Source organism: Cygnus olor, chromosome 13, assembly GCF_009769625.2.
Source record: "Cygnus olor isolate bCygOlo1 chromosome 13, bCygOlo1.pri.v2, whole genome shotgun sequence".
Taxonomy (NCBI): domain Eukaryota; kingdom Metazoa; phylum Chordata; class Aves; order Anseriformes; family Anatidae; genus Cygnus; species Cygnus olor.
Window position 1 is genome coordinate 11,457,413 of NC_049181.1, and position 22,677 is coordinate 11,480,089.

Consider the following 22,677-nt stretch of genomic DNA (forward strand, 5'->3'; position numbering starts at 1 on the left):
CTTTTTGAAGCTAGTGTTTACAACAAACATACACTAAGCGATTAAGAATATGAAAACAAACGTTTCATTTTATTTTTCATTGATATATATTTATTTATATATTTCATTTTACTGGAGAAAAATAGAAATAATGTAGAGAACTCATTGTTTTTAGAGAAAATAAGATCACAAGCTTTGAAATAATATATATTCAGCTCCCCTAGTCTCTCATGATATTCTCAGTGCGATTTTTCTGGTAGGTTCCTTTTTGCAAGCTAGATCTTGAAATGTATTGTGTTTATATGTGATCTGCTGCATGTATATTTCTTGTTTAGAGCTATTGTGATGAAGTGAGTGGATTCAAAATAAGCTCTCAAAACTCAGTTACATTGAAGGATATTGAATGCCAAAGAAATGTTAAAGACAACATTATAAACACTCTAAAAAGTATGAGAAAAATAGCATTGCTTTTAATAGTTCTTCTCTTTTTAAAGGAGAAAGGAAACCTGATGTAAAATGAAAACAAAATGTTAAGAAATCTTCATCAATAAGAAATTCCAAGTTGGGGAATGCAGCGTTAAGTTTAATAAATATCAACTTTCAATTATAGCCTAAACATGAATTTTCTCTAATTTTTGATCATGTCAAGTAAGGAAAAGAGTGCTTTGCAGAAAATATTTCTAATTCAAAATTTTACACAGTTATAGCTTTGAGAATTGCAAATATTTCTTTGCCCTGTGATTTCCTCACAAATTCACTGGTGTTCTGCCATATTACGGTGATGCAGTCATCACTTTAGCTTGTTAGTCTGCTTTTGGGCAAAAGAGTGTGTTTGATCCCATGCACTGAACCTGCATTATGTTCCTGGCTTCAATACTGGCAAACTGGACAACTTGCAACAAATTTCTCCTTTCTTATTAGAAATAATGATCCTGAACTATCTTTGTAAAGTGTCTTTGAAATACACTTATGAAAAATATTATATAGCACCAGATACTATTTATTTTGACTTAGAGTTCCGTTGCACCACTGTGGAAAACCAGAGGAAAGTCATATTAATGTATCTATAGTGCAACATCATTGGTTGAACAAACAAACCAGCCTCCTGAAACATTAAATATCACTGGCATTAAATACATGTCGTGGAACTGTTATGGGGGATTAAAGAAGAGCAATAGTCTTCATCTTTGAGTATCTGCTAATGGTCAATGTGACCTGGACTCAAATTTTCATTGAAGAAGATAAATAAAGAGCAAATTTTCCCTTTGTGGGCTCAAGTTGCCTACCTTAAAGTTAATAACTTCTAAATCAACACTTGATCGTTTAGCACACGAGAAATTCAGGTAGAGGTGGAATACTTTAAACACCTATTGACATTCTGGAGCAGTTTGCTTTCTGACCTTTCATGACAGAATGAGTTCAGCTAGCAAACAAGAGAATGTCAGAATCTGCTGCAGAAACAGGCTGCAATTATGAGACTAGAAAAGCAAACAAATGCCTTAGGCAGTATTTTTAGATTGCAGAATGGTGGGCAGATTATGGATACAGTACTTAATAGTGAGATGACATGCAGGTACCCTTTAAAAGGTCATGTTTGTCTGAGTTGGGAGTGTTTTAGTTTGTACTGATGACAGAGTCTCTTGTCTGAGGTGGTTTCCATATATGATGGGAGATGTCACCTGTGTAAAATTCTTGGAACACAGAGATCCAAAAATAGTATTTCTGGAAATTGGATTGCTGTTTGACATACTTGAGAACATCTTAAATACTGTTGATGATGGTAATTTCCAATTTGATTTCTTCATTGACTCAGGCCTATCCTTTTGAGCTTGATCCTCAGCTGGTGGCAATTGTTCTTTTGTAATGTAAACCCATCCAATCTGAATCACCTGGTTCATGCTGGTAAAATGTCATTTAAAATAGATATTACCACATCTTCTAGATGAATGGTGCTCTTGGTCATTGAAAGTTTAACCAAAAAAGAAAAAAAAAGCAATTATGATTTGCTAAAAAAGATTGCACAAATATCTAGAATCTCTATTTACTTACTCTTCTCCCAACTGTTTGGGCCTTCTCTAAGCTCTGGAGAAACTTACGGAATATGGATCAGACCTTTCACTGTCTTGTTTTGAAAAAGGGTAATGCAAACACTTTTCTTGTCCGGTGCTGTTCTAGGGAAATCAGAAAAACTATGCTCTTTCTTAACTTTGGTGTCTCTTTTATTTGATATGTGTTCTGACAAAGAAAAAAAAAGCCTTATAAGAACTGTAAAAAATTTATCAGGTTAATGTTGCATCCCTCACACTTTTTTCAAATGCTTTTTATTTTTAAGTTGGCTTAGCAATGTAATAGAAAATGATGGGGCTCTGACATCAATTCTGTAGGATTTTTTCTATCAGACAATGAGAAATGTGTCCTCTTTGACTTAACTTGTGCAGTAGTTTTGGGTCTGCCTACCACGTGATTAGAAACTAAATTGTTTCTCTGACAAGTCTTGGTATTGTAGGACAGCTGGGGTTAGTCTTGACTGGGAGCTGCCCTGAAGGACAGTTCCATTGTGTATGCAGCTGCAGTGCCACAGAAGTTCAGTTAAGCAGAATTTTTCAGTAAAATAACTTGAACATTTGGAAGGGATCTTGCAAGAACAAGATTCACATATACAAAATTATCCCTTGTCTCCTTAACTTGCATCAAGTATGTTTTACACCATATTCCGTAAGGATAAGAGAGGCAGACAATAGCACAGTATCTTCAGTTTCCAGACATAACTGTCAACTTAAGCAGTCATTCCACCGTAGCAGCCTCAAACTTCTTCACACAGGTGCCAGAAACATGCAGGTTTTTAGTATTTTGAATTTTTAAACAATATTGGTTTCATGTAATCAGCTAAAACTAATCCACAGTGCTATCCTAGTGATATGAATAGTATCTGAAATCAAGAAATAGAATATATATTCAGAATAGCTGAAATATTTTGCTTTTCTGATTGGCTTTGAAGAATGTTATGTGTATAGAATTGATCTGAAAAAAATTAAGGCTCTGGATTTTTTTTCCTTCTTTATTTTTTTTTTCCTTAATACTTTCTGTTTCAGAATAATCAGTCTCTGCAGGCAAAGTACTTCTGGAGGATTATTTCACTTATCAGTTGGCTGTAAGTACTTGACCTTTAGTCCCATGTGACAACATACCTGAAATATAGACTTAATCCTCTAGAAATGCACTATTGTGTTTAATGCTTTGAATATTGCCTGCCTGCTTTTGATAGCATAACAAATTCAAGTGCTTGCTAGGATTAATACATTTAACTCTTACTTTACAGAATGACAATATAGTCACTATGCCACTGCAGTTATTTTTTTGATTCATCACAATATTGTGGATAGTCATTTTATGGCAGACAGAATAAAGGTGGAACAAGGTGAGGAACAAAGTTCTCAAGGTTAAAGGTAGAATCTCCTCTTCTGCTTTATCACCCCAAAGGAACCACTAACACCTGAAGGCAGTTCCCTTCCCTGCTTCCCATGGGTAAGTCCTACAGACTTACTGCAGACCAGTCTGCCTCCTGGGCAAGCGCTCTGAGTGCTAGTTCAACTGCAATGGGAAATCATGGAGTAATATTTAGATTGGAAGGCAAATGGCAGCAGTGTGGAGTTTTTCTAACTAGAAAGTTTGCATAGTAGATTCTTGTTCACAAGGTCATTTTGCCTGCCTCTGTGTGACTCAAGTGCTGTATCAAGCCAGCTCAGGGGAAGGTAGATGTCAGAGTTAAAGCTGCGTTTCAGAGCCTGGAACACTAAAGCACTGTATAATATTTGCTGAGGGACACTGGTGCTTTGATTATTCGTCACAGGAGGGTTATGCATACTGGCAGCCTTGAGGGCTGTGCCACACATCTTCCCCAAATGGGATCTGTGTGCAAAGATTCTGTAAAGGGAAGGATGGCTCCCCAGATGCCTATGGACATTAGTCAATAGTTTTAAAGCATTCCTCCCTATCCAGAATGCAGCAGTGCAGAACAATGTATCAAATCCTATAGTGCAGAAGAATCTCTCTCTTTGAAGGGAAATGAGTAAAGAAATGTGAAACGAACTGAGCAATATGAACAGCCAAGCATTCCCTACTACTTCGTAATATCAAAATGTGTGTTTCTTTTTTCCTTGTCTGTTGCTCCTAAGAGAAAAGTGTGTGATGCAGAATAAGATTTTTTATTTTTTATTTTTTAAATCAAATGCCAAAATGCTGGAGCGAACAGCTAATTTGCACAATTTACTGATGTCTAGAACAAGCACCAGAGAATTTTTAAGGATATTTGTGTTTATATTGCTGCCATCAATATGTTGGTATTGTAATCAACAGGCTGGTTGTGTCCCATTGCCCTTTATAAGACTAAACCAATTTCACTGCAGTGTGACATATGCCAGATGATAATAGGCTAACAAAAGCCAGTATGCTTTTAAGTATGAAAGGGTAGAAGGTTTTCTTATATACTGAGTGGCTGCAACACACAGCTTTGAAGCAAAATGAAAGAAGGTTTTTCTTAAAGTTTGTCTTTGGGATGAGGGAAGGAGGACAGAAAGTCCTGTTTTACAGGTTGCTTCACTTACTAGTCCCTGATCTGTGCTGTCTGCACCTGCCCCTTCTACTCCTGACTGACTAAGGGATGTTGGTGGAGAGAACTGCAGCTCCCACTGAAAGGCCCAGAACCACAAAGGTGTTTCGAAGCCAGTTGACCTAGAAGGAGTTAAAAGCCAGAATGCATTTGAAGATCCTTGTTGTACATCTTCACACTTAAAGTACAGAAACATGTTTGTCACTGTGGTCCAGGGTCCTTTTTTCAGTAGCAATCTTAGCCTTAGCCCACTGGTTCTACATCCTTGTTCACATGTCAAAGTGCAGCTTGTAAATACAGTTCTACAGAGAATTGGAAAAGGAAACTCTGAACCAAAATTCTAAGTTTATAAGATATGGTCTGCACATACAGAACTTCACAGATCAGTGAGTTCAGATTCCTGCCCTTTGGTGCAGGGGAATGATAAAAGACGAGGAGTTTGCTACTAGTTCTAAATTTTCCCAGATTGCACCTATCATTATTTACTTTCTCTACACCATATGCTAAAAACATTTTATGCAATACATGATTAAAATAAAATAAATTAAGAATAGCACAGATGTGGAATGTTTCAGCATTTGTACACCTATTATTGCTACTGTATTAATGCATATCTATGGAGAAAATTAAATATTATAAGGTTTACTCGGACAATGTGCTGATATTAATCACCTTGTCATTTGATGAGGTTAGAAGAGAAAATACATCATAAATATATATACACACAGCTCTCTACAATTCTAATTTACTGTACCCAGTTACTTAGTAAATATAATACATTATGTGTGATAAGTAGAAGTAGCAAAAGACAGTGAGTGACAAATCAAAAAGCAGCACTCTCTCCACCAAAGCTGTGGAGCATCCTTAACTCTGGGGGACAATGCTGGAATACTTCACTCCTGTTCTTGTAAGGGTTGTGACTCATATTTATACCTTCTTGTTACTACCTTTGTGTTTTTCCAACATAAGTCATTTTACATATGCTGGATACCACTTATTTTTCTCTTTGTTATGCCCTAAAACTAGTTTTAGCCAACTGTCAAGGTTACATTCCTTTAAAAATTGACCACTTGTATTTAGATGCTGCAGGCCTTTGGCTTCATCCTGTGCCTGTATTTCCAAGGTCTCTAGTATGTGCTTGTACTCTTGGGATCCCTACTTTGAGGTGTAGAGAACATGTCATTAGTCTTGCTGAAATGCTACTGACTCTCTGCAATGATTCAATTTGCTGTTTTAGGGGATATGCTAAATGAATGCTCAGCTAGTATAAATCAGTGCAGCTGCACTGACTTTATCAGGGCTCTACTAACTCAAACCATGATCTTAGTTCTCTCTCTGAAATTTGGTTAAGTTTTTGTCTAAGAAGTGGTATAATTTTGTAGCCTAGTGCTCACTGAATTTAGATCATTTGTTTAAATGAACAGCCTCAGTTAATTCATAATCCAATCTCAATATAAGATTGTTACTGAATATCTTCTGTTTTCTGGGTTCATTACTGCACTGCAAGTATGAGACAGTGTTGTATCATGCCAGTCCCTTTGTCATACTTCTGTAGCACTTTTTTTTCTGGCCAAATATTGTAGTTTGGGGCATGTGCATAGTGAGAACTTTGCTATGACATCCGTGAAGACGTGGTTTGAAGACCACTTTCTCATTTGGACAAATAGATGATGTCATATTGTTTTATGTAAGAGGCCACAGTGCGTAGGCAAAACTGCTGTTCTCATCCAAGCTAGAAAGGTATCGTGCATGTTACTAGTAACCCCTTTATCATTTTGACTGAAGATTCCTGTGACGAGGTACATTTAGTTATATTACGGAACCAGTTGTGCTACAGTTAAAGTTGAGAAACCGTTATGTTGAAATGTTGACTTTTCTAAATACTCTAAAATCTGCACATTAATTTTCAAATCACCCTGGAAATTACTGTGCCAGATGGAGGAGCAGAGTTAAGGTTTGAATTTATTGGAACAAGAGGCTGCTTAGACACATTCCCTCCAAGTCAGTATTTTTTAACATTCTGTTAAATTTATTTGCACATCTCTTGAGATCAAATTGTCTTGTCATCCTATATTCCCCCCCAATTCTTTTATCTTGTTTGATTCTAGTGCCAGCTTTTCTAGGATATTGGGCAGTTACTGGAGTAGCTGTTATCATGATATCCCCTGGCTGAAGCCAAAGGCAAGATAGAGCTTTTTGCATAGTGAGTTAGAAGAAGTTAACCTCAATCAGCTTAATCAGCACAAACATTTGTGCTTGAGAATCATCCCAGGTGCAGCTGTCCCTTTTGCCAGTTGGTGACTGCTAAATCAGAGCAGTGTCCAACTCTGAACAGTGCCTAAGGGCTCCTACAAGTGAAATGCATGCAGTGACAAGCCAGCGTACCCAATAAACTAATCCCTTCCCATGTGCATTTGAACAGTAAATTATACCCATCATTCATTTGGAAAGCAAGGCAAGTTTTAAAGTGCATTTTTCATCTCAGTTGCTATATAGTTTTAAAACTAACCTGCTTCAAACTAACACTGTTCCATAAGTAAAGTCTTCTGAGATTTTCTCGTTGGTTTATAACCCTCTCCCTGTGGTGGGCTTTTCAGAGATTCAGTATTGCCTATTGCACTCTTACGCAGGTCTTTTTCCAGGCTTTGCCTCAAGTCTGCTGGCTAGCCATCAGCACAGCACTTGTACTCCAGCAATTCAGCTGTTCTTCTGTAAATGAAATTACCAAAGCTGACATTGCTGTAAGATCTCCAGAGAAAAGCAAAGTTTTATTTATCAATAAAGTGTTCCCTAATCTGGTGGTGTAGACAACTCTGCAAATCCGTCTGAATCATATCCTCCCTCCTGGTCTCTGATTTTGTTCTATTTTGTGTGTGACTGAATCTGAGAGGACTGCAGGAAGCTACAAGTAGCTCCTGACAGGCAGCATCAGTGTTGATCTGGAGCCCTGGCATGTCATGAAACTCTGTTTCTTGTATTCCCCAGAAGTACTTAAGTAGCCCCCTCCAAAAGAGAGGATCAGGTACCAAAGGTGTATTTAATTATTGCCCTGAAAGCTTGTTAGATGAATGGTTTGTCAAACTGACACTGTATATAACTTATCTCTAAAGGAGAATCTACAGCTTGTATAATGCCTGGCTATGCCAAAACTCTTAAGCATGATGAGACTGAGACAACTAACTTAAAAGCTCAGGGCTAAGCATGTGCTCAGATGCTGTGTTGAGTCACTTCCCAAGTCCTCTTGTTAGCCTTGGATTCAAGTAAAGGTCTTTACAGAGAGTTAGCGTTTGTCCCCCAATCTTTTGTTTATCTGTATGTTCTTGTATTTCTTACAGTAAAAATTCCTAGTAATTCTGCCTTCTGGTGAAACAATATTTGCTTTATTATTGTCTGAGAATGGGCAAATGTGTTATGTATAATCACATTTGGGAGAATATGATTTGAATTTAAGGGAGTTATTTTTTTTCCCACAGCAGATGTATAATTCAATTAACATAAGTGTTAAATCTAGCTATCACTTTACCTCTGCTGCACCATGCAGGTAATTACTTTCTGGTTAACTTAAATTCTTTTCTAGTTGCAACAATGAAGTTATTCTCAGTGCATCTAGAGTACTAAGTCTTGTTCCTACAATTAGTGAATCCTGTGTCTGATTCTGCACATTCTAGTATTGGACTGCTTATGAAATTATGTGATTCTCTCTACTGTATGTACTCTGATTAGAAACAGAAACGAATTAATTAAACATTCAGTGTTAAGAACTTCTGGCTCATGTTTGGAATTTGAAAACATTTTGCCTGTCCCTAAATAGAATGCCTAAGTTTTATATTTCAGGACAGCATGTTCACTGTTAAATTGAAGTCAGTTGGATTTGACAATATGCAGAAATATTTCACTGCATCAGGATTTAGTTTTTTAAAAGTAATGATCAATTGATGTGACATATGAGAAACAGCCTCCAGAAGTCTGTCTGTGCTAGTGACAAAAACAACTGAAAGACATTTGCTGAAAAAAATCTGTGAACTGGCAGTTGTTGTTTTTTTTTCTTTTTTTTTTTTCCCAAAGTAGTTGTTACCACATAAATATACTGAGTGTAAGCACTAAGAGAAGTATTTGAATAGCAGGTGTTATCTTCTTACTAATATCTACTTATTTATTTATTTTCAAAGGGAAGAGACCAAGCTCTTCTATGATTCTGTGAAGTACCTTCCACCTTCCCTGACAGAGGGGAAAGAGGATTTGTACCTTTTGTTGTTAAAGCCCCAACTTTACATGAACAGTCATCTCCCTGCATACTGATTAAAACAAAGTCTTCTTGGACCCCTGCTTTTCCAGTACAACTTTTTGGTTATGTCTAGTCCTACTCATTGAAACTATCTCTTCTCAAAAGTTCATCTTTCAATTAACAAGCTTTGCTGGAATGATGTACTGTCAAAAGGCCAGGAAGTCTGTCTGAATTATTTTTACTCTTTTTTCTGATATTCTCAGAAGTGCTTTTGGAAGGGAAGGCTTCTTTTAAAAGACCAATTGGTATGTAAAAGCCACAAAATATACACTTCAAGGTCCAAAACCAGTTTATTCTCTGATAAATGGTCCTTTGGGGAAAATCAATTACAATGCCAGCAGATAAGAGTTTAATCATGTCTTCTGAAAGGTTGAATGAAAATGAAAGGTCATTCTCAAACTTATCCCTTCTCAAGCAGTAAATGTTTTGTGCCTGGAACTATCTTGGCCCCATACCTACATACTTATTTTTGTATATATATATATATACATATACACATACGCACACGTATATACATATATGTGTATATACAGGCATACAAATGCCCTGTTCAGTGCATTCTGTCATGCAACTGGGAACTCAATCTTCAGTTACTCAGATTTATGTTTTGTGGTGTATTGAAGGATTTATAACTGTGATCCCATGAGGGCATGACAGAATGGCAGTTCTGGCAGGAGCTCCTATTTTTGACTTAACACCTTCCTCTTTGATAAAGAGAAACATGAATGAGGAGGGAAAGCAACATTGGGCAGCTTTTTTTCACAGCAATTACAAGTAATGCCAAATAAGTTTTGCAGTGAGATTAAGTTCTGCTCTCTTTCCTTCACCACATAATAGTATATAAGGTAGTTCTTAATTGTTGCTTTAGGGGTAGATTTACAGATTTTCCTCTCGGATTTAAAGTTCGGTGTGGTCCTGCTTGGCAACCATGTTGAAAGCTAAGGAACCTTCAAAGTTGAGAACTGAGTTTCTCTCAGTTCTTGGTATAAAAATCTCAGTATGGGAACTTTGATCTTAGTTTTTGAGGTGTCTATCTTCAACTTCATGTTGCAGAGAATTTTCTTCAGTGCAAGGGCAGCTAGGTGAAATTAAACGGTCTGTTTTAAGTAGCAAGTCAAATACTAACCACAGTACTCCCCTGTGGCCTTGAATTTGTGAGTTCCCTAAAATCTGTAACACTGTGTAGTCTTTGATGAATGTTCACCATTGGTCACTGCCCCAGAAGTTAATCTGTGACAAGTTTGTGTAGAATGGAGGGGAAAGTTAGGAGACATTTCTCAGAAAGAGTAATCAGGCATTAGAATGGATTGCCCAGGGAAGTGGTGGAGTCACCATCCCTGGGGGTGTTCATGGGAAGGTTGGACCTGGCGCTTAGGGACATGGTTTAGTGGGTGACATTGGTAGTAGGGTGATGGTTGGACCAGATGATCTTGAAGGTCTTTTCCAACCTTAATGATTCTATGATTCTAACTGAGTGTATTCAAGCTCTTGTAGACCTTTGGTCAACTTCAGTTGACTGAACCTTCAGTTGACCTGAAGGTCTACAAAAGCTTGAATACACTCAGTTAGAATCATAGAATCATTAAGATTTTCCTAGACTCTGTCAGTTTCTTAATTTCAGGTAACTTCTGAAAAGTAAGTTTTGTGTCTAAAATGCTCTGTACTTTATTAATATGACCTGCCACTTATTCCCTTATTTTTAGTAGTGGGTATCTCATCCTTTATGGGCTTATACAAATTAAATTTATGCAAACTTTGCCCTCAGTGCCAGTGGGACTGAAGCAATGTTGAAGTCTCAAGTGTGTGTATTTGTACATGGGTTTCTTTACAGAGTTAAAGCTTGTACTTCGAAAGAACACAGGCATCATTTTGAAGACTGTGTGGTCCATAGATGAGGGATACCATTTGTGGATGTTGTTTTTATGGGTGGCATCTGAGCTCTCGTCTTATTGTGTGTGTCCTTGTAGTTATTCACCTGCACTGATTCTTAGACAGAGGAATTCAGAATGGTTTAGATCCTGTTTTCTTGGTGGTTTTCTTCCCCTCACATATTGTGCACAAAGATGGACTGGTCTAAGGAATGACTTCATGGAGGTGCCTGTCAAATTTGCATTGTCCTATGAATAAGGTATGACACTGTGATACACTTTAGAAGAAGAAGGACATTCTGTTCAGTGAAATCCCAGAGCAGGATACTAAATTGCACTGAAATGTTTAAAAACTGTTTTGCTTTGCAATAGCTTCAGTAATAACTCCATGAGCCCTCTTAAACTTTTGAACAGGAAAGCCCTTGGGCATTTAGAAGAATCATCAGACCGTTCCTTTCTCTACTGAATGCAAAGATGAGAAGAGCTTCACAGGAGCAAAGCTGGTATAGTCCTGCAGTAGAAAGTCTGAGAGGAATGGAAAGCTGATTTCTTTTATTGCTAGATTATTTTATTTAACATAAATATTCCCTGACTAATCAGGAGATGATTAAAGCACCTGAGATCACTGAAAAGTTTTGTCACCATTATCATTTGTAAAATCTAACTAGATATAATTTTACAGAGAAATCTTTTTTCCTTCACATAAAAAGCAGCAATAAAGAACTCATCAACTAATCCAGCTAGCACTTCATATTTCACTCCTAGACTGCTATAGTAATCAGTTATCATGACAGGCTTCATCCTTATGTAACCTAACCACTCAGCAAAGAGAAATAATCCAGTTAAATTTTAACATCTTCCTGAAAGCAGGTGAGTTTGACCTAAAGATTGTTGAGATAATTAAAAAATGCTTCCTTTAGCTTCACTGAGTTTTGGATTGGACCCTTTTTTGAGAAATAAAGTACTTAATGTGATGAGTAGGCTACCCCCCCCCCTTTTTTTTTTACACCATAGAATGTAAGATAGAACTGAAATAACATAATGCCAATTCCTAAAGAACCTCAAAGTTCAAGGTTTTCAGAGGTTTTGCTGGGACAGATATTCCCTGGACAATTTTCTAAACTCTACTATTTTTTTCCGTCTTTGCTAATATCCATAAATGGTCAGTGCAGGTTGTGTTTTTTTTCTTCTCTCAGCTGGAGTTGCTTCCTTTACTCTCTTACAGTAGGAATCAGAAATGCTAAGCCAAAAGTAAAGGTGGATATTAAAAAGTTGGCCTGTGGCCAAGTTGAAGTAAAATATCACTTTGGGGAAATAGTTTATTTTAGACATTTTAAATGTACATTAACCACACAAGAGGAAATAGCTGCAGATGTTAAGAGGCTAATTACTATGAGTGATACAAAGCAGCAAAGATATTGTCAAATTAGCCTACCTGACTGTGTCTCATGAACAACTGAAACACTGATATGGATTGTGGAAAATAATTAAGTTTATAATCAGACATGGTAAATAATATGCTAATTATTTCAACTGTTGCATTTAACCCAATGGTATTAATTAGATACCTTTAAAATTCAGTTTTATTACATGCTAAGATATAAAGAGTCACATAATATTGTGAATAAAAATGTTAGCCTGTTAAAATGTAAGTCCCACTTCAGTACTTTGGCCAAACCAGAACTATGGGAACATGTATCCTATGTTATGAAAGATTAACTCAAAAGCTAAGCCAGATCCAAGAAAAGACTTTGGCTGAATCAGTGTATTTAATTTCAAAACCGTGATCTTGTACACCATGTCATAACTGAACCTGCAGATGCCTAAAGCACCTCCCCATTAAGTTCTTATGTCTATAGTCTCACTGAAAACTACTTCTTGGGGATGATTATCTGGAAACTCAGCCAGAGTCTAGAAATATATGTTCCCCTGTTTAAACTGCTGTGGAGGTTTCCTGGTGGAGGCTCTCAGTATGCATCTAGTAAAGGATCACAGACTTGAGCTCCAAATGCTCATTCTTTAATTTACAAAGGAAGAAGTAATACCCTCTTTTCATATACTGGGGTAGTGGCTAGACCATTTTTTCAGGAAATGGGAGATTTTGATTTTTTTTCTTTTGTCTGCCAGGGATATTTAAACCATAGCTTCTCAGGACAGCAATATATTTAGTGAGGTTCGTTTGATGTTTTGAAAAGAAAAATTATGCTCCTACCTGTAGGGCTCAATAGCTTCCAAGGTTAAAGTATGAGTTCTTGTAGCGCTGAGTGATGAAGGTTTTCTTCTCCCATCTCTCACCAGATGTGCAGTCCCTTCTGTCAAGAGCCCTTGTCTATTTGCAACATTTCAGCAGCTTCCAAGTTTTGGATTTGGATTTTTTTTTTTCCAAGGCATTTAACTCTCCAAGTACAGGATGCCGCAGTGCTTACTAGAACTTTCTGTACCTGAGCCTAAGCACCTACAATGGACATAAAGCTGTGACTAGCTCAGGTGACTCAAATCTGTTATGAAATCTGGCCTGCAACAACTATCAAAGGTGGAATTTTCTTAGAAAAGGTGTTAGATAGCTAGGTACCTGATACAGATCCTGGTGATCACAAGGAACTAAGATAGCATGTGCGTGCTAGCCCCTGTTGACTCTAGTCCCTATTTCCTCCAGTTGATTTCACAACATGAATGTTGGAAATTACAGAGCAAAGCTCTGCTCTTGCTCTGTGTCCATCCCTTCTAACATTAGGCAGGAATTAGCCCTTCCATTCATGGGTGGCAGGCATCCAGCTGTCCATCTCAGATGCACAGTTCATTTTATGTGACACGGGTAAATGCATGCCAAGAGAATCTAAATCCCAGAGGATATGCCTTTACTAACTGTTGTCTCAACAAAAGCTTATCAAGGACTAGAGATTTATAGCTGGACTGCATTGTTGACTTCATTAGAAAAGATACATGAACCTCTTATAAGCTTGTAAGCTATGTGCAGCAAAACCAAGGCACTAGGAATTACTTTGCTGTGTGGGAGAACTTCAGAGTATCAGGATCAAGGAAGTCTATATGCTTACAAGATTCAGGATGCCTTACATGTTTATGACAGTTAAAATTCCTCACATGAGGAAACTCCTTTTGAGAATCCAATAGCAAAATGAATGTGTAACAAAATTTCAGATGTTTCTTTGCCTGAATTTTGATTCCGCTGATATATGCTTGGACTTTTATAGTTCCTTAACTTCAGGCCATTCTATTCCCTGCTGAGATGCAGTATGTACTCTCTCAGTGTCGGGTTAATGAAACTCTGGGCTTTTTGAAATATGGATAGTGTTTGCTGTTATCTGTTTAATATACACTGTATAGACAGACTTTCCTTGTGGCTAGTCATCCTCCATTAAGTAAAAAGCATTTTCATATGTCTATACTCTATGGCACTTTATATTTCTAACTGTTTCATCACTTGTTGAAAATAAATGTAACTCACTCCTCAAAGTTCTGTTTCTCATCAGCCAGTGAAATCTCCTATTTGTCTGATAATTTGGGATATTTTACAGGATATATTTCCTCTTCATTAAAGTTTAATTCTGTTAGGCAGCACTTACACATTTCTGACTAATTGGACAGGGTGTCCTAATAGCCAAACTTCTGTAGAACTCAAGCTATAATTTAGGTCTGAAAAAATGCTACTTTATCTAAATTTGTGATTCATTACAACGTAGGACTTTTGAAATCCTACGTAATATCTCTTTTCAGTCTTTGCATCAGATAACACAAATTTTGTCGAAGACTATTGTGCTTTTGCCTGAACAAGTGAAACCAGCTTGTCTACTCAAAGCAAGGTAGTGAACACTGGAAAGCCTGAGGAAGTGTTTGCATCAAATGAGTCATTCCAGAATGAGGTCACTGTTGTTTATGGAGAAACTTAGAGTAAGGTTTGAAGTCATTTGACCCAGACTTTCAAAGGTATATAAGCAGTTGATCTCACTAATTTTAGTGGAAGTTGAACACTGTGCCCTTTGCGTTCTGTCAATCACGTATCACCAAAAGGTCTATTGGGATACCAAGCGCTAGGAACTACTCTAATAAACCATATGTGTATAAGTTAACTCACGTTTGTGACAATGTGAAAATGGAAGCTGGCAGAAAAAAAGGGCCAAATTCTCAGCAGTAATTCTATTGAATGCATACAAACAAGATTTCTTTGTTCTGCAGGGAGGACTGAGCAGTCTTTAGGGCTTCTACAGTGGTTAATATGCTAGTGCACGACTGAAGTAGAATTTTGTAAGAATTTCAAGCCATATTTGATGGAATATGTAATAGAAGTATGAACTGTAAGTTTTAATGTTTATACATCTATTGTATGGTGTGAAGCTTAGCCATGCACTACGCCATTTTGCTTTGTCAAGTATTTGCTTTCTCTGAAATTTAGGAAAGGTATTTTATTTAAGGAGCAGATAGGAATATCATTACCATGTTTCACTGCTCAGCATGTAAAACACCTGTTTAATTCCTTTAAGTCGTTAGTGTCCTTGTGACTAAATATTTGACATTCACAAAATTTTATTAGACAAATCCATGCTAGTAAAATACTCCTTCTTAGTACTGTATACTGTAATTCTGTGTTTCCATTTGTTTTAGCAGCTGCCATAATGTTATAATTTTATACTGTGATGTCCTTCACTTGGCCTCTGCTGAAACCTGAGCTGTCATGCTGAGGTGCAGAAGACAAAAGGTAATTTTCAGATAGTTACATCTTGGGAAACCTTAGACAAAACAGTTTTGGGTGTAGAATATATGCTTGTCAGACTTGTAACCTCTAAACTTAGTTGTGTTTCACAGTGAATGAATCAGATATTTCTATTCGTGATGTATTGCTGTACGTAAATATATGGAAAGCTATTTTTAGAATATTGATCTCTTTCTAGGTAAAATAGAGGCATTATTTTAATCTTTAGTATGATATGTATGTAAATTTGCCTTCGTGTGTTTGTTTTGTTCCACATATGCGCTCTTTCTCTCTGTACATATGCACACACAATGGGATTGTTTAGCCTGAAGAGAATTTAATGCAGAGCTGCCATTTTGATGCATGCATTAGTTTAATTTAGTTGTAACTGTCATTTGGTGCTCTGGGGGGATTTTGTAAATGAAAATGAAAAGTTTGCGACACTTTATAGGAGGATAAGAGATTGGATTTTTTTTTTATTGTTATTTTAGGAACAGAAAAGCATTGTTGCCAGTGTTAATTTAGAGTGAAGGGCAAGCCAGGAATAGGTGTTGAACTGATATGTTTGGAAGTAGGAATCCTTTGCTTTTCTAGAGGTAAGATTATATTTCCCACATAACTGTTTCACATTGCTGAAATGACTTCTATCACCAATAATCACAACATATTCTTTCCTCACCTTCTCATGTAAAACTGCTTATGGTTCAGAGATTTAAGGACACCCACTGAGATGTTCTTACCTTTCTAATATGGGGAGCTTTCAAGCACCATGTTGATGCACTATCGATATAAACCCTGTAGTAGACAGAAGTCCCTTCCATGGTTGTGTGTTTCTGTCTCTCTTTCTCTCTCTCTCTATTTTTTAAAATTATTATTATCAAACTCTTTTTTTGGAAGCATTTTCATCAATATATTTATGTATTCTAGATCAAAGTAGAGACAAACACAGATTACTTCTGGCAATCATGCTACAATTTTAGTTAGGTGCAGTACTTTTTAATATTTAATATTTCAAAATTTGTTCAGAACAACTCTTGGTTTCCAAACATATGGTGAAAAATATAAAGGACTGTGAATCTGACACCAAGGTCCCCTCTGAACAAAGAGGATATTTATCCCTGTGGGTTTGGTGTCATACTGTTTGTAAGCATTGAAGTCCTCTGTAGGAAATAAAAAAGATGTTGCTTATACCACATACAGTATTGCTGTCATAATTTGTCCCCATAAAGATGTCCTTCAAATCCATCAATTCTTAATTTCCCCCCCCCCCCCCCTTTTTTTAATTAGTTTTTGTTTTTAATGAGATTCTCAAAGTGCCTTCCCAAAAAGGTGGAAGGTGGACATTCATCATGTCTGAAATATGGTTTTGCAGGTTCACATCCCTAGATACTGCCTACAAGTGGCAGTCCAGGCAAAGCTGTAGTGAACCCTTAGAAATTATGGATAGAACCAGTAAAGTAAAGCCATGCTCTTCTAGTCATCAGATTGGCTTATATACTTTGAGAAATATCTAAAAGAGTTCCAGTGCATTTTTTGTCACACGGTAACGTGACAAAATGGATTTGTGTCATACAGTGTATACTGCAGTTAGTGCTGCATTGCTGTATTTAGATTACCAGTATTTTTTGCTAAACATTTTTTAATGCATATTATGCTCTTTCAGTATATTACACTCACTCATAAAAAAACATACTGATTTAATTTCTAGAATATACTTTTTTTTTTTCTTCTTTTTTTACCAGGTTCCTTTTAATCAAGGTATGCAGGAGAAAAGAGCAATTTCAACTAAGTGGAAAGTCTCAAAAATGAGGCTCAATTTAGCATATAAATGAAAAATTCATCAATAAAACAAATCTATATAACATGATTCCTGGAAGCAAGAAAACGTAGATTATGTGACAAAGCTACATTTCTGTTTTCTAGTTAATTACACTGTATCTGTGTTTTACTTTTCTAAAGGTTCAAAAAGCCATTGTTTTTTCAATGAGCAGAGTCTGAGCAGAGTAGATATCTTCATGTTTTTTTCTTTTACAAAGGGAAATAGCGTTGAAATCTTAGAGAATAACTGAAGTGGTGCTGTGACACTGAGAGATCACAGGTAGCTTCTGAAGGTACTGCAATAAAAGACAGAGCCAGGACACTCCCTGTGGTGCAAAAGAAGGGAGTTAGTCCTCTGTCTGATGTGCAAAAGGTACCTCAAGCACCCAGCCTCAGATCCTGGCGTTTCTTCATCAAAGTCTCAGGAAAAAATGTAGTTTATACTCTACCTGCATTCTCACAACTTGCATGGCTATACAGTGGGTGCAAAAGAGGTGGGGAAAAAGTGCAAAAACTTTCTTTTATTTATTCCTATTTTAGGAGCTATCTACTTTGACTTTTCACAAGCACTAATGTAACTAAGCAGGATCATTTTACCACCTGGTCCTCCATGTGGTTTTGTTTATGGACAGTCGAAGATTTTTTTGTGATTTTTAAAAGAATTGTACAGAAACAAACAAAAACTTTCTATTTATTCATTAACTTTGAACTTTTATGACTGAAAGCAGAAAAGAAAGATTAGTGCATATAAGATGCATTATACCCAGGATTGGAAGTATATGGATTTTGGAATAAACCTTTAGCCAAGAATTATTTCAAACAAATTGTGTGTAGCAGGTGTGGCAGAGTAGAAACACATTACTTGGAAAGGGGAATGCATGTGACCCTATTCTGGGTCCAAACCATCACAAAGGCATGCTGGTAGAAATGCTGCCAGTCAACCAAGGAAATTGATGCTCACTTTTTGTACAAAAGGACAAATGCCAGTTATTTTGAGGGAAAATATTCCTAGGCACAAATAGAAATTATAGAACTTAAAAAAGTGTGTTGAATGAAGGATTGACAGTGACGTAATTGTCCAATGCTACTGTGATTGCTGGTTGTCTTTGTTACTCTATGTCTGCTAAACCTGCAAATATTTACACAGTGTCTGTAGGATCTGGTAAATTTCCTATCACATAAAGTTTTCTCTGATATATTCTAAATAACAACAAGATAAGCACGTGATTTTGCTTTCAGTTTTGAAGTTTAACGATGACAACCAAGAAAGCAATCAACAAAGAAGCATACAGGGACGGAACAGTTTTTGTCTTAGCCCCCAAACATGCAAAATTCAAAAGCAGGACAGAGTTGTGAACATTTATGAAGTGGCGAAGTCTTTCTTGTTTTCACAACATGCACTTTGAATGTGTCCATAAATTTGAGTCTGCCCTTACAGAACGGACGGCTAGAAGAGATTTGCACCCAACTCTAGATTTATGCTTACCAGTTGCTGAACCCAGAAGCACTGAAAGATTTGCCATTGTAGTTTGACTTGAATGGTTATGTCAGTTTCCATCAATACAACTAACTGTTGTGCAGTGTGAGCATGAACAGTAATAAAGACCATTTTTTACTGGGGCTATCTGAAAGCCATTACTGTGGAGCAGGTGAGAAAGAGCAGCTGTTACCTCTGAGAGAGAGCTCCTGTTACTACACATGCATGTAATCGGATAAGGAAGGACCTTCCCTGTAGTTGTTTACCTCAGCATAAGCTGTGGCACAAAGGAATAGGGGAATAGTACAAGAATGGGAGAATAAATGGGCACAGGCCTTGGCTCTGTCTCTGCCTCTGCCAAACCAGTGACAATCATTGTTGAGTGAAAGTTGAGTGAAATCACCAATTTCTGGGATGCTGTTCCATTTCTGTATGAGGCATTTCAGGGGTTGACATCAAGACAGGAAGAGGCGTTCATCAGGGTATACATCAGGTCATTCATCAGGTCCATGCTAAGAAAAGAGACACTCAAAAGTGTCAGCTGCTTATGGTGTCGCTGGTGGGGACGTCACCTCTGGATGTGATCCCTGTTTCCGTTCCTTGTTCACAAATCAGATTGAAGTCAAAAAGTTACCTGCATGGAAAGAGTACTAAATAGCAGATTTTTCACTCTGCTAATCCAAGCTTAATCAACTGGTCTGACATGTTGCCCCAGCCCCGGGTAGTTAAGATGGTTTATTGTAGCCCTTGGCTATTCAGTATCCCTAAAAGCCATGCAGTCATTTTCTCTACTTGTATGTTATGAAGTGTATAGCTGATGAAACATGCATCATGACAGTGATGACAACAGTGACTCTAGCAAGCTGCCTGACAGCAGCAGCAGCGAGGCTGATGTACGTGTGTACTTCATATCAAGAGGTTCAGGAATTGCAGTGGGGACTGAGAGTATTTCAAAGGATGTAGACCTCTGTGAATATAAATTAAGATACTGTTTACCACCCAACTTAGAATTCATTGCTGAATGAAATGAAAAGTCTAGCAAAAAATAAATAAATCACAACTGAATTTAAAGAGGCACAGATAGTGTTCATCTGAATTACTTTTACTGAATCTCTATTGGACTAGGCTTGCTGATTTTTTACTGTCATTCACCCAATTATTATGCAGAAATGATCACTGATTAGAGAGATACACGGGATTGACCTTACTATTATTCACAGAGTATTCTTGACTCCATGTAAACAACATGTTGTAAGAGGTGTGGAACTGAACCAGTGCATCCTGTTGTAATGTAGAAGTCAAAGGCAGATACGCTGAGCTGTGTACAATGCTCTGTCTTTGTGAAACATCCTTTTTAGTGGAAAGATATATTGATGAATTTCTAGGAACCAATGCATTTTTTTTTTCTGTTAAAAATGTCATGGGCAGTGGACAATGTAACTTCGTAGAAAGATCTCTAAATTAAAAGAAGGAGCAAATTTGGATTCAATTCAAAGCTCTGTTTCCAATATATGTGGTGACCTTAGATAAGAGACCATGTCTACCATGTGTCTTAGTTTGCACATGCCAACAATTTTTTATGAAGAGCCTAGGAAAACACTTAGCTACATAACAGGTAGGAATGTTGTATGTTCGGAAGATGGCAAACATACAATGCTTTCTACATTTTGAACTACTTTTTTTTTTTTGTTGTTCATTTGATGGGCTTTTTAGTTCTGATGACTTATGCGTAAAAATATAATCTTTATTTTTATAACTTCAATTTCATATCAATTTAACATTTTTTCCTTTTCATTATGTATATATCACTCTGTCTTCTAGAATGTTTGATTTTTCTGTCTGTAAGGTGGAAGGATCTAGTTTAGATAGAGATGAAACCTAGAGACAGTGCCTGTCTCAGAGCTGAGTGATTAAATACTTTGAAATTCTCAGATGTGTGCTGCCCTTTAGGAGGAGTGCATACTGTTTTAATGAAGACCAGGATGCCTGAACATATTATGAAGACTTTTTCCTTCCCACAGAGCAAGCCCTGTATGTAGAAGTCTGAAACCAATATACAGCCAGGAAGTAAGTCTTAGCTCTAATTATTTCAAGCTTTATCTATTTGTCAGAAAACATATGGCACTTGCCTTTAATATGTTTAGTATCTTAGTTAGCTTACAACTGCTTAAGAATATTCAGAACTCCACAGTAACACCAATTTGTATATACTGCTGCAACCAACCTGTAAAAAATGAACAATAATAAATCAGTCATCTCAAATGTCACTAGTGGGTGGATTAATAGGCATTAAAGAAGAGTTCATGTCCCTGCAGATGTGAGTCCACAAAGGAAACAGTATATACACTTGTCCTGTTCATGTGCTCTTTTCTGGCAATCTCAGCCACTGTTGGAGGCAGGTCTTGAGCTAGATGAAGTTGTGGTCTGACACAGCACTGCTGCTCTCAGTTACATTCTTCGTTCCAGGTGTGACTACAGAGATGGTTTTACACAGCCATATATTCATGCTGCCTGTTAGCAATAATTTGGGAGACCACCAGCTGCTGTGCATGGCACAACACAGTTGTATGTCTGAGTTAATAAGCCATGCAGAATTCGGTGGACAGAGAGCCATGCTGATGTGTCTGCACAGCTTCCAGACTGAAGCTGGGTCACGATCCATCAGAATGAGCACTGGCAGAGCAAACGTGATTGTCTGTTATCTGTTGATCTGCGCTGCTTGTTGCTTGGCAAACTGAGGAAGTCAGTACTGGAGCAGTAATGCTTGGGTCACGTTTGGAAGACTCTCCTTCTAAATGTGATGTGCTGACAATGCTTCTTTCCTCTGCCTCCCCCTTTTCAAAAGAAGAAAAGAGTGTGTATGAAGTTCTCTATAATACTTAAAACCCATGTAAATACATCAAGCAGTCTGCTGTTTAACCGCAAGATGTTTGAGATGCCAGATCTATATAAAGATGAATTATTATAGCAGCAGTGTTGTTGATGATGATCTAAGGGTATATGTGGGGTGCAAATGAAGGTATTAATTAGCATGTGAAGTTGTTGAAAAGTGCTGGCCATCTTTTGACACATAAACCCTTCATTAGTGTGGATAGCTATTTCTATTTCAGACTTACAAATTATTCACGTACCCAAAAATGTCTTATGTTTCTGTAAAAATATCAGCTGGTCCATGATGAAAATGTGGCATCTTTTAGTATTTTCAGAGTGCGCCTGGGTCAGGGATGACTTTAGGAGTAACATCTGTTTCATGCTTTACTACACAAATAACAACATGCAGCCTGTGTTAAGTGTGGTTCTGTCAGTATTCTAACTTCTACTGAAATAATCCATTGTAAAATCAAGAGAAATCTACCTTTGCTATTCATTCTGTAATTTACAAATTAGAAAATTTGTAATTACAAATTACAACAGAAGTTAGTAGAACTTGCACTGTTTTATAAATCTTTTCAAAGTCCCTGTATTTAATTTTTAAGGAGAGAGCATTGCTTGGATTTTAAGAATATTCAAAATATTTTGTGCAGAACAAGATGGTCTTGATGTCTCACAGAACAACACATTTTTTCACGTAAAATACAGCTGTCTGGGGTACTAGCCTTCCAGGGTAATTTGCATAAGCCAAACAAATATGTTTATAATACTGGGAATGGAATTTGCTAGTTCATGCCTCAGAATGAGTTAAGCATAACCCACAGAAATTTTACCTTTTTCCACTGCTGGCTGGTGAAAGATAAAATAATTTCATTCTGATCTGTAGGTAATCGCTGATTGTGTAGATTTAAATGAATACTTCCCTCTTGAATGTGCTGGTTCTCAGATTAATTTGCATTAGCTATGTTCAGTTTTCTTATAATCATTTGATTTTCATTACTTTTATTTACTGGATTCAGTCCCAGAATTGTTGATATTTTAAAGAAGTTTTCAAGAAACAAG

At 37.0% G+C, this 22,677-nt stretch overlaps 2 long non-coding RNA genes across 3 annotated transcripts in view; both read left to right on the top strand.

Annotated features, from left to right (window-relative positions):
- The window catches only part of LOC121077369, a 476,416-nt gene that overhangs the window by 378,244 nt on the left and 75,495 nt on the right, over positions 1–22,677 (top strand). The window lies entirely within an intron of this gene.
- Positions 15,300–17,297, top strand: LOC121077370. The gene is made up of 3 exons (XR_005824000.1): positions 15,300–15,455; positions 15,941–16,045; positions 17,192–17,297. It is a non-coding gene; the product is annotated as an uncharacterized LOC121077370 (long non-coding RNA).